Below are 17,706 nucleotides of genomic sequence, written 5' to 3'. Positions count from 1 at the left end.
TCAAGTTCTTTCTATTTAAATCAAGTAAATGCCCAATAAAAATAATTCTATCTTAATATTGTAACATAGAAATTTGAATAAGAGAAGGATTACTTATTTTCTAATCTATATTCTGCTATTTTCCAACTTAAATTCTAATATTTTCACAACGGAAGATACACTATCTAGTTTATTATATTTGGTTTTTATTTCAACTTTATAGATGGCACTGAGATCATTCAATTTATTTCATATGATGACGAGGCACTTAGACCAAGCGTTGTAAGCGTTTCCTGCTTTAAGGAAGGGAAAATTGAGTTCAGATTAGCACATTTGTCTGCAGTGATAAGTTTAGTTTCCTTCATAAAAGCTTTTGGAATATGAAGAAATGGATATGGATATGTTCTTTTCTCTATATCTCATTGATGGTGTTTTGATTGTGTAGTTTTATAATCGTCTTATAGTGGTTTGATTCAATTTTGCCGTGGTTTTCTTTAGATTTTGATTTTGAAATAATATTTTGCTTATTATTATCTACTTTTATTGTAATTGCTTTATTGATATTAATTATGGGTTTCATAAAACCTCAATTTCTTAAGACTTTTGGGTCACGAGGGTTCAATACTTGGACGGAAGCCAGATTTCTCACAGAAAAAAAATATATCTGGTTTGAATTCTACCCTTGATAAAGTCTTATGGCCTGATTCATCATTTCCTTCTTTTTATTTCATTCATTTCATTATTGCAATTCAAACTTAATATTTGTTTCTAATCTAATTTATATACACAGAGTGCTCTAATAGAGCCAACAAACTGCGCACGAAGATATCGGGTATAATTTTGATATTTACTACAGCGACAATAGTTCGCTCTATGAAATCCTTCATTGCATCAAAGACGCCTCTTAAATAAGTAATTTAAGATAAACCCGTCGTAGAAAGTCAGAGATTCGGTGAACGTGGAGGCTAATCAATGTATCCCGAGTATCCAGTCCACCTTTTGGGGCCTGTAATGTGATCACTCATCTACAAGAAAAATATTCAAGCGTTCTATTATGTATGAACCACATGTCTCGTTTCTGGTTAAACGTGCTGTAAAAAATCGAGGCATGTTTCTCCATTCAGGTGTTCATGCAGAAAATAGAAACCCAAGAGGTATCGTCGAGAATTCGTACTCATATGCCGATGTCAAACCTCTATAAAGATTATCACGGTTCACTTGTATGGGGATTCTCCATCTCTTACACGTATGTATTATGTGTGTGGTAATGTCTTCTGGACTCAGAATCTGCTTGCTTCGCGATTTTTACCTTCTCAACTGGTTTGGAGAAACACATTCCTTAACAATTTTGTTCCTCTAGATGTCTACAGCAACTATCTGAGTTTCCCGGTCTAATATTAGGATCTCTTGCATGCGCATGCCTAAATTTTGGTTATCATTAGCAGTACGAATATGGAATTATGTAAGAAATAGCAATTATTTTATTTCTGCATTAATAAAAGTTTCTATAACTAGTGCTGCAATAGTAATCAACATTTCTTTAAGATGAAAAAATACAATTACAACTTCTAACTAATATATTTAATTCATAGCAGTTTTCCAGCTGTATGTGAAATTGTTTATGTCTTCTTCAAATTTATAAAAAATGATCAGAATTTTTCCATTTTTTCCACAAATGATACCAAATGATACTCGAAGCGTTTCTGGTTAACTAAAAATACATTTTATTTCCTATTTTTTCGCTTTCGAACTCTCTGGTGATGAAAACGACGGGATGCATCTAACTTTATGAATATGAACTTATAGACTTCGATGTGTTTTAAACACAGGAAATCTGAAAGGGCCAACAAAAATAGTTGTAAATGATAGGAGAACATTAAAAATGTAACGTAAAAGATGAATACTTTACTTGCATTATGTGAAATGAAAGAAAGCATTAGGATAATATAAAAAAATCAGCTGGAGTGTCTCTATGAAACTTTCTGTCATACATGAATGTCTTATCTCCATTGCTCCCCGCATAACATTGTGGACTTTGAAAAAGGCCGCGAATGTGTCGCATGGCATTTTTTCAGTAAATGATAGCCTTCTGAATATTCTTTTAAGTATTTACACCTCCTCCCAATTACAATATATATCATATACATTTAATTATAATTAAAATAAGATACGTCACAGTAAGTTCAAGTCCCTGGACAAAGAGATAAAAGAATGGAAGATTCGTATGATAGATTTCATCATTGATTGCATAATATGCGTGTATATGGGTAAATTAAAACCACTCAAAATAAGACGCTTGGTTGAGTTCGGTTATGTTAACTCTCGGCTCAGAAAGAGAAGAGGAGATTTGGAATGCTTTATTATGATTGATTACGATTATTATTGTTATTTTGAATCGCAGTCAGATGACAATGCCGGCATCTGCATCGGCATTTATCACGCTGAAATTCTGTATCACACCAACAGAAGGGTATCTGACTCTCGACAAACGATTTTAAGTTTACTTTATGCTCATATATTATGGATACTTCTTGGAACTAAGTTTAAAACTTTATACCTCCGATCTTGAATTCCAGAGTTTATGGCCAGACCATGGCATCTCCAAGATCCGTGGAGACAGAACTTGCAACATCTATACTCTAACAGCTCTGCTAAAATTACAGTGACCCAAGTTCTTAAGAGGTCTTGATTTCAGATACTATTTGCATAAGGTCATAGATAATACTAATGTCTCTATTGGTTATTGGTTGCAAATTATTAACAAACTTCCAAGCAGAATTTAAGATCTACCAAGAATAATTTTTCCATCACTAAGCGTTCCCGAGTTTTAATGCCTTTGAGTTATATTAACCTGATATATATATATATATATATATATTGCTCAAATGAAAACAATAAATAAACAAATAAAAATTTTAAATTAATTCTGAAATATATTTAAATAATAAATATAATAAAAAAATATTGACAAATAATGGGTTATGTCTTTATTGTATCGAAATTATATATATATTTTTTTTTCACTCTGTTAACATTATCATAAATTGAGATAAAAAAACGGAAATAAATAAACGAAATAGTACCCTTTTGTGGTATATGACAATACAATCATAAGGCAAGCTATAAATTTAATAAAATTGTTTAAAAAATATTGAGAAAAAAAGTTTTAATAGTAAAATTCACAATGAAGTGCAAATTTTGATATTATTGCTATTAAAACTCATCATTTAAATGTCTTCAAAATTATATCCGACCCTAAATCGTTTAATTATTTTCAGATAATATGTTCTATGGCTTTACTCAAAAATTACCATGTGGTATTTAATTATCTGTTTAAAATCGTATATGAATAGTATAAAAGTCCATTTAATGTATATTTATTCATCTATTAAATAGCATTGTAATTTATTCATTTCAAATGATTCCACTAACATTTAATTTAAATTACTATATTTCAAGTTAATTATTTATTTCAAAACACATAACAGACATATAATCAAGCAAATATATGATATTTGTGTAGAAATTATTCATTTTGGAATATTATATGATAAGTTTTTTATTTTATATATTATACAAATGTTATTTTAAATACAACAATTCACAAAAACTAATAAATTGTATGTGATAGAAGCAGATCTTCAGTGCTGTAAAACAATTCAAGAATTGACATTTGAAGTGCTTGTCAGTTATAACCAGAAATTTCACCAGAATTTCTAATATATTGAATCGATTTCCTTGTTTAAATAAAGCGAAATAATTATTGAAACATTTTCTTCAGAGGCATTACATTCATTTTAATTTGTTATAAACAAATTGTGAATCATATTGAAAAGAAGCAATATGTATGTTTCTAATAATTAATTAGTTCCTTACTTATTGGGAAATTTTCATTTCTTTCAACGTTTTTGTTTATGTAACTTTACTTCATCAAGAAACCCTGAAATCAATTTCATTAATATTTTTCTCATTATTTTTAAACTTAATGATTTAAACATTATTGGACCACAAATTTTGTTACATACTATTGGGAAATTTAGATGAGTCAATATTCTGTTGAGCAGGAGCTAATAGAACTTCTTAATCTATGAATATTAATACATTCATAAAATAAGAGCGTTCTTTTTTCAAGTGAAAAGTTTTTTATACTTTTAAGTTTTAATCATCATCTCTAAAAACTAATTATTTTTATTTCACTCGATTTGTTTCATGTGTGTGAAGATTAAATTTTTTAATGATTTTTTATGCAATATATATATATATATATATTTGGAACCTATTAAATAAATTAATATTTTCAGACTTCAATCTTGAGTTAATCGGTTAATTTAAATTATTTTTAATATTATCATTATTATGAGAAAGGGAGATATTTGTTAGTAAAGATGAGATAATTTGAATAAATTATATTATAATTATAATAAATATAGTTAAAAAAGACCAAAAAATACAAATTTCTAATTTAAAATATATATATATATATATATATACATAATTCAATATTTTAAATCAAAATACATAAGAAGTAGAACGTATTTAATCAAAACACTTTTCATAAATCACTAAATTCCAAATCTCCTTGAGCCATTTCTCTTACATCTATAACCTAAGAAATATGAACGGTGGAAGGCTTTGAAATAAATTATTTATTTTGCCATTTAATAAACTCCGTTAGTAATTACTCCATTTAATAATTTCTGTAATACAATTTTTGATACAAAAGATCAAAGTTAAAATACTTCCCAAATAAGAAATATTGAACTAAACATTTATCAAAAAACATTCACTGAATTAGCAAAATTTGATTTTTTTAAATTATTAAGGAAATACTTTTTTTTATATTAAAGATGTATTTTCCATTGGAAAATTATTTGAAACAACTAGCGATCCTTCTGTTCACCCAAGTGTTTAATTATAAAATTCCTTTTTTTCATATTTTAATGCAATACTTTTGATCAAGATGCAATAGAATTGGAACGTATTTCATCAGAGCTCTTCCCAAAATCTCTAAGTTCCGATTCCACTTTCATCTTATAAAACAATTCATTAGTTCCCAACCCCTCCATTATTCAGCCCTTTCTCTTACATCTAAAACCGAAGAAATATGAATGATGGAAGGCTTTCTCCTAGCCCCTTCCCACGGAAGCAGACGATAGAATAAATTCTTCCCCACCCCTAGCTCCACCTCCAACCAACCAATGAGGGCGCTCGTGTCCTGAGTAAAACTGCACTCCTGCCTGTCTTGAGACTTCGTTTTCACCTGGCGATAGAAGATTCGACACACTCTCTCTGGAAGTCCTTCGTCCAGTCGTCAGTGAAGACCCCCTCAACCCCATCTCTCTCCCAGTCGGTGTCAGCACGTTGGACTCAGTTAATCATTATCGTCTGCCGTTTTTGTCCCCACAGATACTGATATAGTGTTAGAAATACAAAGTGATTGACAGGTAAGATTACGAAATTTAATTAATTTTTCTTTTATCAAGAAAACTCGTTATATTCTTTGTCAGACGAGTAAAAAATATTTTTAGATATTGTTATGCCCTATGGGTAATAATAATAATAATAAACATTTAAAAAACAAAAATTCCTTTCTTTCAATAAAATACTTCATATTCTCTAATAATATTGCTACTTAATATTCTCGATTAATTTATGATACGCATATCTTTGACAATTAATTAAAAAATCTCATAAATTATAATAATATTATAAATAGTATGATGAATTAAATAAAGCGTTCTTTTTTGATTCCATAAATAATTTACATCAAAACGAAGAAATAAGCAGAAAGTCTTTATAAATTTACGAAATAGTTTACGAAGTTTGTATAAATTTAAGAAATTACGTAGTTCGTACATATATACAAATGCTTATGTGTGAGCGTAATTAATTTTTATACATTTATTGGAATATACGTATATTTTACTATTAACTGAAAAATCTCATAAATTATAATAATATTATAAATAGTATGATGAATTAAATAAAGCGTTCTTTTTTGATTCCATAAATAATTTACATCAAAACGAAGAAATAAGCAGAAAGTTTTTATAAATTTACGAAATAGTTTACGAAGTTTGTATAAATTTAAGAAATTACGTAGTTCGCACATATATACAAATGCTTATGTGTGAGCGTAATTAATTTTTATACATTTATTGGAATATACGTATATTTTACTATTAACTGAAAAATCTCAGAAATTATAATAATATTATAAATAGTATGGTGATTTAATTAAAAACTTTCTGTCTTTATTCAATAAAGTGATACGATAAATAGTTTACATCAAAACTAAAAAAAAATATTTATACATTTACAAATAGTTCGTACATATATATAATGCTTATGAGTGGGTGTATTTAATTTTGCTACAGTTACAGGAATATAAATAATGACTACAACTATTCTCTTTTATTTAAGAAAGTGAACGTTTTATGATAAGTTATTTCAAAATGAGTGACTTTTGATTACATATATGAGCACAGTAATTCAAATACATATAAAAAATTAGAATGTTATCGAATTAAATTCAAAACTGTTAATAATAAGCTAGAAAAGTACGACTGTGGAAAATTATATTTAATTTGTCTAAATATATATATATATATATATATATATATATATATATATATATATATATATATATATATATATATATATATATATATATATATATATATTTGTAAGAAATACCTTTGACATTAACAAATAGATTATCAGTTTCAAAGTTGAAAACAAATTTTAACTTATGAAAGCTCTTTCAAAATAAGCCCAATATTAAATAAATTTATTAAATATTTTTTATAATTCATTTCGGTCATAAATCAATTATTACTTTTATCAAAAAATTTATTTCTTAAGGAAAATTCGAATTTTAGATTTAAAAGCATAAAAACAAATCAAATTAGATACAAATGTTCTTGTAGCGGAGTTTATTTTTCTATCATTAAATTCAGATTCAATATTTCTCTTTTTTTTTAATCATTCAATATTTTTTCTCGTTGAAGACTTGATTGAGGAATGCGCAGCTCCAGACATTTGTCTTTTATTTTCATAAAGTGCCAGTGAAATTTTTAATAGAATTTTAAACATCAGAGTATATGCTTCTTCAAAATTTCCATACATTATAACAACTGAAAATAAATATTCTTGAATATTTATTAGCCTGAAAATAATGAATTGTACCTTTATATATATATATATATATATATATATATATATATTTAGAAACTAACATTTAAAATTTCCTAAAAATAAAATAAAATAATAAAAAAAGAAAAACATCCATCGAATTAAAAAAAAAGAAATATTTCATAAAATTAAATCTTATTCAAAAAATTAAAATTTCTGTTTAGTCGGAATTTATTCTAGTTTGACGCAATAAACCAAATATTAGCGAAACATTCGCCCCTACAATTATTTGATAAAAAGTTGTCTTATAACTCGTTGCTAAACAGACTGTTTTTGCTTTTACAGCCATCAATTTATTTTTCTTTTCAATTTACAGCTGAAATTTCATTAAAAAAAAATCAGATTTTTAAACAGAACTGAAAAGAACAATTTATTTAGTGTTAATAATTAAAGGAATTGCGAAGAAGGAATTCTGATAGAAAAGTATGTTTCAACTATCAAGCATTTCTGTATATATCCCTAACTTTGGAATAATAACTTTAGCAGACGTTAAAAATAAAATATAGAGATATAACTGATCGTTGACTGAGCGTTTTATTGCTCCAGTCTCTATCAAGTTTTCAGTAAGAAATATTAAGAGGGAAAAGGAATTCCGAGCTATTTATAAGTAGCAACAGGTTGAAATTCTATGAACGCTTAAGAGAGAGTTTCAACTTTCGAAATTTTGCTTATAAGTGTGGATTATTTTGAGAATTTATAATATGTGGTGCTTTATAAAGTCCATATATAGTACGGACATAATTTATTATTTCATTTTGTATGTTTATTACTGATAATTTACTAAATGAATATTATCGAAAATCCTAAAATCTCTCTAGTTAATTTTTTTATGGAAGTGTTGTAGACTATGTATCATAAATAAAAATAACGGTTTACAGTTATACAGATGTAATTTAAAAATTCATAAAAATATATATATTTTTAAATAAATAAATATTATTGCTATATGTCAGTAATGATATTTACTTAAGAAAATATATAAAAGAATGCCGTAAAATGTCCGTACCCAAATCAAGGTTTTAAAATTTGATAAAGGTTATAGTATATTGAAAAGATATAAATTAAAGCAATATTTTGTTAAAATTGAATCAAAATGTGACAGTCCTTCATGCACACCAAATATAATTTCCTCGTAAAATTCTCAATTTGACAATTTTATGTTTTTTTTTATTTCGCACTGTATGTAAATCGTTTTAAATGATCTGCGAATTGTATCGCTGTAATTTCATTTTATTCTATATTTGCTAGATTTTAATTATTAATCTTGTATAATGTTAAACTAACTGAAAAAATAATTTATACCAGTTATATAAATAATATATGCTAATTTCTTTAGATGAGATAAAATGCATAAATATCAATAACAAATCATTTAAAATTCCATGTTAAGTAACTTCTCAGTTATAGGCTAGAACACAAAGAAACCAACATTTTTATTGAGCATCTATTTTGCTAATAACGATACAGATAGTTTCGAAATGCTGAGAAACAACAGGAAGTATTCGAAGTTGTTTTCAAAGTATGCGAAGTTCATGAGTTGAAATACATGCCTGACTCCATTTAAAAGATTGCTAGAATATTTTAATATTGTTTGCTCATTTCACGAAAATTAAATTTCAAATCAAAGCGTTCAATAAAAGAATACAATGTCAGGATTACTCTGGCAATTATGTTGGCTGTTTAAAGACACTATAAAATCCCCTCAAGCATTTTTAAATATCCGATCGTTTTAAGTGAAAAATAGCAAAGGATCCATGATGTAATAATACAGTTTCACACAACAGAAAATACTTAAGCTTCGAATAATCTAGCAATTGCGTAGTTGACTAGTAGGTAAAGTAGTATTCGTCTGCTAATCCTTAATCGTCGAGAGGATTGAATTCTGGCTGGCACTGCCACATTTGACTAACAAAGAATTTTAAAGCCATTGAGTGTTGCTGACTGAATATTGACTCTAGAATTTGATGAGTTAAAACTTATGTATTTCAGATTGTTCGAATCAGCTAAATCATACTGATAACGCTCTTTAATAAGTAATCTATTCCCTCCAGTCATTCAGGCATAAACCAAGAGTCTTTTAAATGATATAGTAAGTTCTGATGTAATGTTGACAGCAAGTGTTTCGTATAAAAATGAAATACTACGCACGCTATCCGCTGCGGTTAAATAGTATTCCATATCTATAATAATATATTTTGTTTCGTATTACTATTTTATTTTTCAAATATTTCTGAAAGCAGTAATGAAAATTTCAGTAGAGAACTCACACATTAATTACTCCACTTCTATTTCTCACACATGGACTTCCCCATTTTCTACGCTCTGTTATGAAATGAAAAGAAAAAAAATATTACTGTAGATGTATTATTAGAATTTTAAAGCCCATATGTTTGAACATCAGCATAATAATAATAAAAAAATATCGCTTAATTTGGGGAAAAAACCATGGTATAGCTTTCAATTACTTATGTTTTAACAAAATATTAATATCATAACTTTAATTCTTGTTTTTCAGTAAGTTTCAATTTTTGAAACCGCGAATATCAATATCGATAAGCCGAAACTTTATTATTGAGTATTTGCATCCAATTGAATTAATAGAAAAAAATTACATTCTTTTACTTAATAATAAATACTTAAATTTAAAAAAAATATATTGATCAATGATTATATTATATTTGTAAGTGAGAATTCAATAAAATCATTCAATTTAATAAGTTAATTTTATGTATTATTTCATAACATTTTACATTCTATTGATTCTGTTATATTGTGAAAACATATTTTGGAAACACTTGCACTTTCTAATATACAGAAGGAAAATGATGTAATTTAACCACAAAATTTGATGAATTGATGTTACCTTGAACAGAAACCAAAGATTTGCGTTGAGTATTCTAATGCAAACATGTTTATGTTCGAAATGCAATAATGGGAATATCTGTCAATAAAGTCTTAAATAGAAACTAAATGAGGGTACGTACTTCGTTTGTGTTCCGCTCTACTATTTCTCTTTTGGAAAGATGATTAATTTTTATCTTAGTAGGTTGGAAACATTACATTTTAATAAATCTCCCACGAAGCGTGTTTTCAAAATTGAAGAGAAAAGTTATGTAGATATATAGATTTATTATTGTATGTTTTATTCTAAATATATACTTAATAAACAAGTCAGTCTCATAGAAAACATCATTATAAGATTTAGAAAAATAATCAATATGCACTTTGTTGTGTATTGCAGTTTGAGTGGAATGCTTGTTCTTAACTGCTAAAGCGTAATCCATTTAGGTCTCTGTCTATTTATCAGACATTAAATTTGATTTAATAATTGCTATGTATCATCATCAAGACACAAAAATCTAATTACATTTGATTTGAATGTAGATTATTCACTTTTCAATCTGTAAAAAAGAGTAAATTTTATAATTTGTCGAAATATGAAAAAAAAAAATATTGAAAGAAAAAGATAAAAAATTTTCAAGAATATATGGCAAAGTTTCAGTGAGATTTGTTTTGTTCATAGAAGTTCGCAATTTAATTGCACACAAGGTTCGAAGATATACTACTGTGGTAAAAAGGTATTCGGAGTGCTTCAATTAATATACATCTATAGCAGATATCGTGTGAAAAGTTTTATCAAATATTCTTAAGACTTTTATTAATATCTTCCAACAGATAATAACTTATTCCTTTATATCGCCTAAAAATAAATGTCTTTAATTTAACGAACTAAAAATACCGCTGTGTTGAATTTCCTAGATGCCGAATTTTATTCAGATGCATTAACTTTGGTTTTTGCAATGCCATCACTAATACAAAGGCATCTGAAATATTGTAAAAGAGTTTAAAAAGTGTTTATCAAATACAACAATATTTGGTAAAAAAAAGTTTAAAGATGCTAGATTCTCCTTCATAAATGATGCAAGAACTGATAGAGCTCAACGTTAATTCATTTAAGATCATTAACGTAACGTTAATTGATTTAAGATCATTAACGTAACGTTAATTCATTTAAGATCATTAACAATATCTACGTAAATTTATTTATAAGATCAGAAAATTGGAGCTTGACTATCATCATTTAACAAGTAACATTCATGAACAATTTCTTATATTATTTGGTTTCCCACCAAGCAGTTTAAAAGAACATGTAGAATTACGCCTGTTGCTTTTTGGAATTTCTATGTCTCAAAAGCAGCAATGTGCTCACGTGGTTAAAAAATACTTTCCCAAAGCATTCCTTACTAAAAAACATTATTACAGATGATAAAACTTGGATATATCTTTTTTGATACTGAAACAGGCCAGCAATCAAGTGAAAAGCTATTGATATTTAATCAAGATCGTAAAGACCACGCCAAAGTCGTTCAAAACGCCAAATGATTTTGATTGTCTTCTTGTTGTGCATTCTGAATTCATATCAATAAGCCAAGCAGTCAATAAAGATACTTCATTAAGTGCTTTGCGTCGTCTTTGAGAATGAATTCGCCGAAAAGTGCTTGAAATGTCATAATAAAATTCATTGAGTTTGTACCAAGGCAACGCGCCTTGTCACAGTCCTATTGTATTTAGTCTTATGTTCATCAACTGTGGCTCTACAAGCTTCATATTCTTAAATATAACATCGGGTGATTTTTTTTTATTTACACGATTGAAATTGCTTCTTCGTGACCATCGTTGTGTTCATTAATTCGATAAAAGGAAATAACCAAAGAACTCTGAAGGGATTTGACAAATGGCATTAATGCATTTTCGAGGATTGGGAAGAACTTTGGCAGAAATATATTTCTCTCGGAGAAGAATATGAATTCGTTACAATGTATTTTGGCCAATAAAGTTTTACTTTTTGCTTTCTGCCATCATTTTGAGTACATTTTTATCAGAGTAATATGATTGTTCGAGCATTTCACGAAAGCTCCTGATATTTCATCACATCTTTAAAATTGACTCGATAGTTAATTGCTAATGAGATTTTTAAATTTGCTTGCATTATTTGAAAATAGCAGGAGAAAAAAAAAGGGCTGTTAAGAACATAATGATGTAGGATTTAAGATCTTCTATTAGAAATGCTTCAAAGATACTATAAAAATAGTTTTAAAACTATTTTCCGAGGCCATAAAATACGCATTTCAAACATTTTTTAAGGAAGTCTAAAATATGGGACATAATTTTACCACTTATTTCAAGTATAGAAAGGAAAAGAAATCCATGTTACTATGAATCTATAAGAGCAAAAAAATTTATTTCTGGCACTAATTTTCTCGAATAAAATCGTTTTTTAAATATGTTAATTGAATTATCGACTTCTTGACAAGCTTCCAAGGAACACATTATATTTTATAATCCAATTCCACAATGCTTTATATTTCATAATAAAATTATTTTTATCATCGAGACATATTTACTATATATAACATTGATATATTGATATTTCATAATAGTTCTATAATCTATTTATAATAGCATTATTGCATATTTAATTAACTATTTATTTATTACTAATCATTAGAATTTCCATATCCACCATTATCCATACAAAAGATGCAAAAAGCGCTATATCCTCCTTTTGACGAAGTAGCATGCAATTTATCGTGGTTATTGAAGTTATGCAGAAACTTTAAGGTAGAAATTACATATCTGCTTCTAAAATCCTATTAAAGCCATATATCTAAGTGGCGTGTGTTAAGAGTTGTAGGAATTAGGCCTCCTATTTAGGCATTTGGCCGATCTGCCATTGAACTAAATTATGCATATATGCTTTAGCGGATCAGTTAATTTGCAGAAAATCAAGTAACCTTTGAAGTTATCTGAAATGTCTCAGTAAATGGCATGTGTCTTGATGTATGAATGACTACTTGCATGGAATTTGAATGACAAATGTTGGAGAGAGTTCTGATGTATCTTAATTGCAGAGATGCTGTTTTTAATCGGGATTCCAATGGTTACATTCATTAAGGCATCTTGGCATTGATAGTTTTTTTCAGGAAAGGGTAATTAGTTTGTTTCAACAAAAATTTCAAAATTATTCATTTCTTATTGTAAAGGCCATTAGTTCAGAAACTAAATAAAAGCTGTATTTAGAAGATACAATTGAATTAAATATTTCAATAATTATCATGAAATACTTACGTTATTGAAGGAAGAGCCAATTTAAACTCAGACCAATGAATTAGTAATAATCGCACACATATCCATTTATTACAGTGCGCTCAAATAAAAACATGTCAACGAAAACATTAACAAAATTGCCCACTTGATAATATGAACGAATTAAAAATGTTCTAAGAATAAACTCAATGTTTATGTGGACAAGAAAAACATTTTTTCCCCAAATTTTAGAATCCATAATTAAAACTCCAGGTCTAATTTCCATGTTTTCTCTTGTTCAAATAGCTATTGAGAAAGTAATCACTGTAAAAAACATTTTTTTTTTGTACTCGAAAATTTATTCAGCTAAATATTAAACCTAGAGCAACTCTTATGTTAATTCAGGAGTCTTTTCCGTCCTTTTCCGATTAAAAAATATCGACTGGTTTATGGAACTGGAATGTGCAAACTAGGTCTACCTCATACAGAAGCTTCCTGATTAATTGAAACTTCATTTTGATTTAAAAAAAAATGTCTGCTTTCATCTTTAGTGGTCTGATTTACGTTTTACCTGCAATCAAAGAAAAAAAATCAAATCCTGGAAAATTCGACATATGGTTGACCATGCATTGAGCAATGAATGCATATGCAATGACCACCATGCATTGCGCAATGAATGCATATGAATTTACACATTAATTAATTGAAATCGTCGTAACTATTTTTAGTTATTGTTTTAAATTGGGTAGCAGTGAAAATGTTCATTTTTTTCATTCCTCGGAGAAGCACGTTTATCTGCATGAAAATATTTTTAAATATTATCTATGTTTAATTTATTATTTATTTATTTGTTTATCTATGTTTTTAAAATTTTTGTCTAAATTTATTTTATTATTTAACATTAAATAATTTACTTGTATTTTCATGTATTATTATTTTTCAAAACTACTTGCGCTACATATGTATTTCTAATTTTTAATTTTATTGCACATTTACCTTATTTCTTTCTTATTTTCAGTTTTATTTTACTTTATTTATTTTATTTTTATTATTTATTTCTTATTCTATTTTATATTTATGAATGATATTTCTTATTTTACCTCTATTTATTGTACATTATATTTCTGTCAGAATTGTACTTTTATACTGAGTGATGCATGAGAGAGGATACGCCTTTATACTGAGGGATATGCATTTATGCCGCCTTTGTAAATTTATTCTGAAGGATTTTTGTTGAAGCGGCTAGTTACCTCCTCTTCGTACTTCTCAAGTGACTTCAAAACGGCTTGTGTAGTTCTTTATAATCCAAAATATAAAAAATGATAAGTTCCTTCTTTTTTTGCTATCCGGATTTCTAATTTTGCTCAAGTAAAACTGGCAGATTGGAGAATTATAGTCAGAAGGAGGAAAGAATAAATTATGGATAAGTTAGAAATTCAAACTTTAACCCTTCCACAAAATATTTATTGAAAATTTTATCGTCTTTTGATGATCTGAAGCCAGCCTTTAATGGTAATGATCTCATTCTCAATGGCTGCGGTTAGTTCCGACAAAAAGAACTGCTTAGCACTAACGACTTAAGATTATCTTTGATTCTTTGTAAATTTCTTAAAGACCAGTCCTGAGAATTTTTTGTACAAGATGACTATAATTAAAATGACAGACTTATAAGGAGACCGTTTGGGATAATGTATTTTATTGAGACTTAGTATAAGCGTTATTTGAAGCACGAGGAAAAGAAATTTACAATGATATTTAATAGTTCGAATTTCAACCACCATCTGAAAAGAAGCCACATAAAGAACAAAACAGTTCTGGTACACGTGAATTGCATATATTGATTTGGATAATGTTCTCATTCAATATTCGTTGTTTTTTGTAATTTTAGTTTAAGTATTTTCATAATTTCGGCTAAATTATTTCTGAATTTCAAAATGCTTTAGAAAGCCTTTTCTGAAAAATGAGTAATTTTACACTAAAATATAATTTGTTTTTGCTATTACAACATCATTCGCATTCTTTTCCCCATTTTTATATGCCTTCTTGGTATAGTTAAATTAAATATTTAGCTTTAATGACCAATTGCCAAAGACTTGAATTAACAATGACTGCAACAAAACCTGAAGCTACCTCTCTTAGATTTGTTATGCACTTTGTTTTTTACATCCCTTGCCTATAAAATGACAAAAAAATGAACTTAAGATCTTGACAAAAGCACAGCGTTCAGAATTCCTTGAGTTTTAAAAATAGAATTTTGGAATTATTTTATTTTTGAACACTAAACTTTAAAAACACTTTGCTCAGGACGAATATAAAAGGTTTCCATTTATATCAGTTATAACCATTTTAGTTTCTAAACAGTGACAGATTAGACCACAAAATTGGCGTCTAGATGTAGTAAGCTACTGAATGAGCTACTTGAAGTGACAAATTGGCACTTTTTTAAACAGTTTTGTCTATCTGCATTTTTTTTTAAATTAACGGTCCTTTCTGTAAATGGTTAAAGATACGAGAAAAAAATCAATTAGAAAGTTCTCAAAAAACTTCCAATTATTGAAGATACTTTGCTCACATCACTAATCAAAACAAAACGTAGAAAATGAATATTTTCTTGATAATGTGATATTCAATACCATTGCGTTGTAAAGCGAAAGCAAGGAAAGAAAAAGCCAATTTACAGATTAAATACGAGCATATACAATTGTGGTGCAATGAAAATTCGCGTTATTCGCATACTGAAGGCTATGTTTCTGTCCCCACATACGGAGTTTTTAATAAATGTCTCTACAAACCTTTAAATCCTTCTGCTGGTCATCTGGAATTGTCTCTCTGTAAATGCAGATCAACTCGGCCCTGCCTAACATAAAAATTACAGTATTCCAAGGATAATGTAATTAAGGGTACAATGTCATATCTGTTCATCAGAGAATATTATCATAAAAAAGGGTATCTGCTGAGTTTTACGTTAACGCTGAAGGTCATTGCAAAACTTGCCAATAACGAGATGTTTTCATAATATACAATAAATGTGGGAGCCAGGTGAAACCTGCAACGAACCTGGATTGTGGACGTTTCTCAGAAGGCTTTCACCTTACACGGAAGACGATCTTAAAAGTTGTGAAATGTTTGAGGGAGACGAGTTGCATGAATAGCCGGCATCGAGTTCTTACAGCTCGTTATGTAGGAAGCGAAATGGAAGCTGAAGATGTTTGAGAATATAATCTGTATCATCCTTAGACCAACACACAGTTTATCAGTGAAGATTGTGATCTTTAAAGAAGCAACTTTTGGAAAATCCTTAATGAATCAAGTGTTTATCAATGCCGATCAAAACCTGTTCAACAATTGCTTCTAAGAGATACTGAGAGACGTTACCAACAAGCTTGTTATGAATAACGTAGAGGCTCACCTACATTCTGGAAAATATAATATGGATGGATGAGGTATACTTTTTGAGAAACGAATATACAAAATTTTCATACTTGGTCGCTGGAAAATTCGAGATATGCAGTCGATGTCGGAAGGCATCGGCATCAACAAATCAATGGTCAATTAATGCATGATACTGCATTTTTAATAACAATCTCACTGAAACAGCATTTTACCAGAGAATTTTAGCGATTGGAGCTTCTATAGATGTAATGATATACTTAGCTAGGAATCTATTGTTGCTCTAACCGTTAAATAACGTTGCCCTTTTGTATAATATTTTGAACAGGAGCAACACCTATTGGATGTATTTAAGGATTAAAACCTCGGGTATAGTAAATCCATAGAATGAACCTCCCGCTTACTTGACCTAATCGCACTGGTCTTTTTCTTATAGGGACGCATAAAAGGGCAGGTGTACGCGAACCCTGCGTTAACTTTTCAGAATCTTCGACAACACATTATCGATGCTTGTGCACGAATAATGTTGCAAAATAAACTACAGTAAATCCAGTTTTACTTGTAAATGTGTATAGTAACTAACGGATAGCATTTTGAATGACATAAATAAATTATTCACTGGCGACAAAGAAATGCCCCCAGGCATGATTACATGATTATCTATTTATAACATGATGATTTTTGGTTTTGATTCTAATATGCACACGGCATCTTTTCGTACTAAATCAAGAGGGCTCTATAATTTCTATCTGACTTTTTATCGAATTTTCCGTCATTTACGAGATAGAACAGATATTTTCAAAATCCGCCGATAGATGGCGGTATAAGTTGTTCCATCGAGTATCGCATAGTGTTTATACTATACCTAGTAACCAACTTCATGACTTAAGCTGTCACTGCTTAGAAATTAAGAAGGTGGTTTATATAATGGATATAAGTTGGAACCCTGTATGTTACCATAATAATTACAAAAAATAGTGGAAAATAAATAAAATTTGGTCCAAAGATTTAGGTAAATGAAATTTGATTCCATTTTTTTTGCATCCGCAGTGTACA

The 17,706-nt window shown here is 28.3% G+C and overlaps 1 protein-coding gene across 1 annotated transcript in view; it reads left to right on the top strand.

The window, feature by feature from the left end:
- Window positions 1-5,253: 5,253 nt before the first annotated feature.
- Window positions 5,254-17,706, top strand: part of LOC129966848 (prolactin-releasing peptide receptor-like) — a 207,805-nt gene continuing 195,352 nt past the window's right edge. The window contains exon 1 of the mRNA XM_056081436.1: window positions 5,254-5,423. The gene's annotated coding sequence lies outside the window, so the exon portion shown is untranslated. The remainder of the gene's footprint in view (window positions 5,424-17,706) is intronic.

Source organism: Argiope bruennichi, chromosome 4, assembly GCF_947563725.1.
Source record: "Argiope bruennichi chromosome 4, qqArgBrue1.1, whole genome shotgun sequence".
Classification (NCBI taxonomy): Eukaryota; Metazoa; Arthropoda; class Arachnida; order Araneae; family Araneidae; genus Argiope; species Argiope bruennichi.
This window is presented reverse-complemented; position numbering and strand designations above follow the sequence as displayed.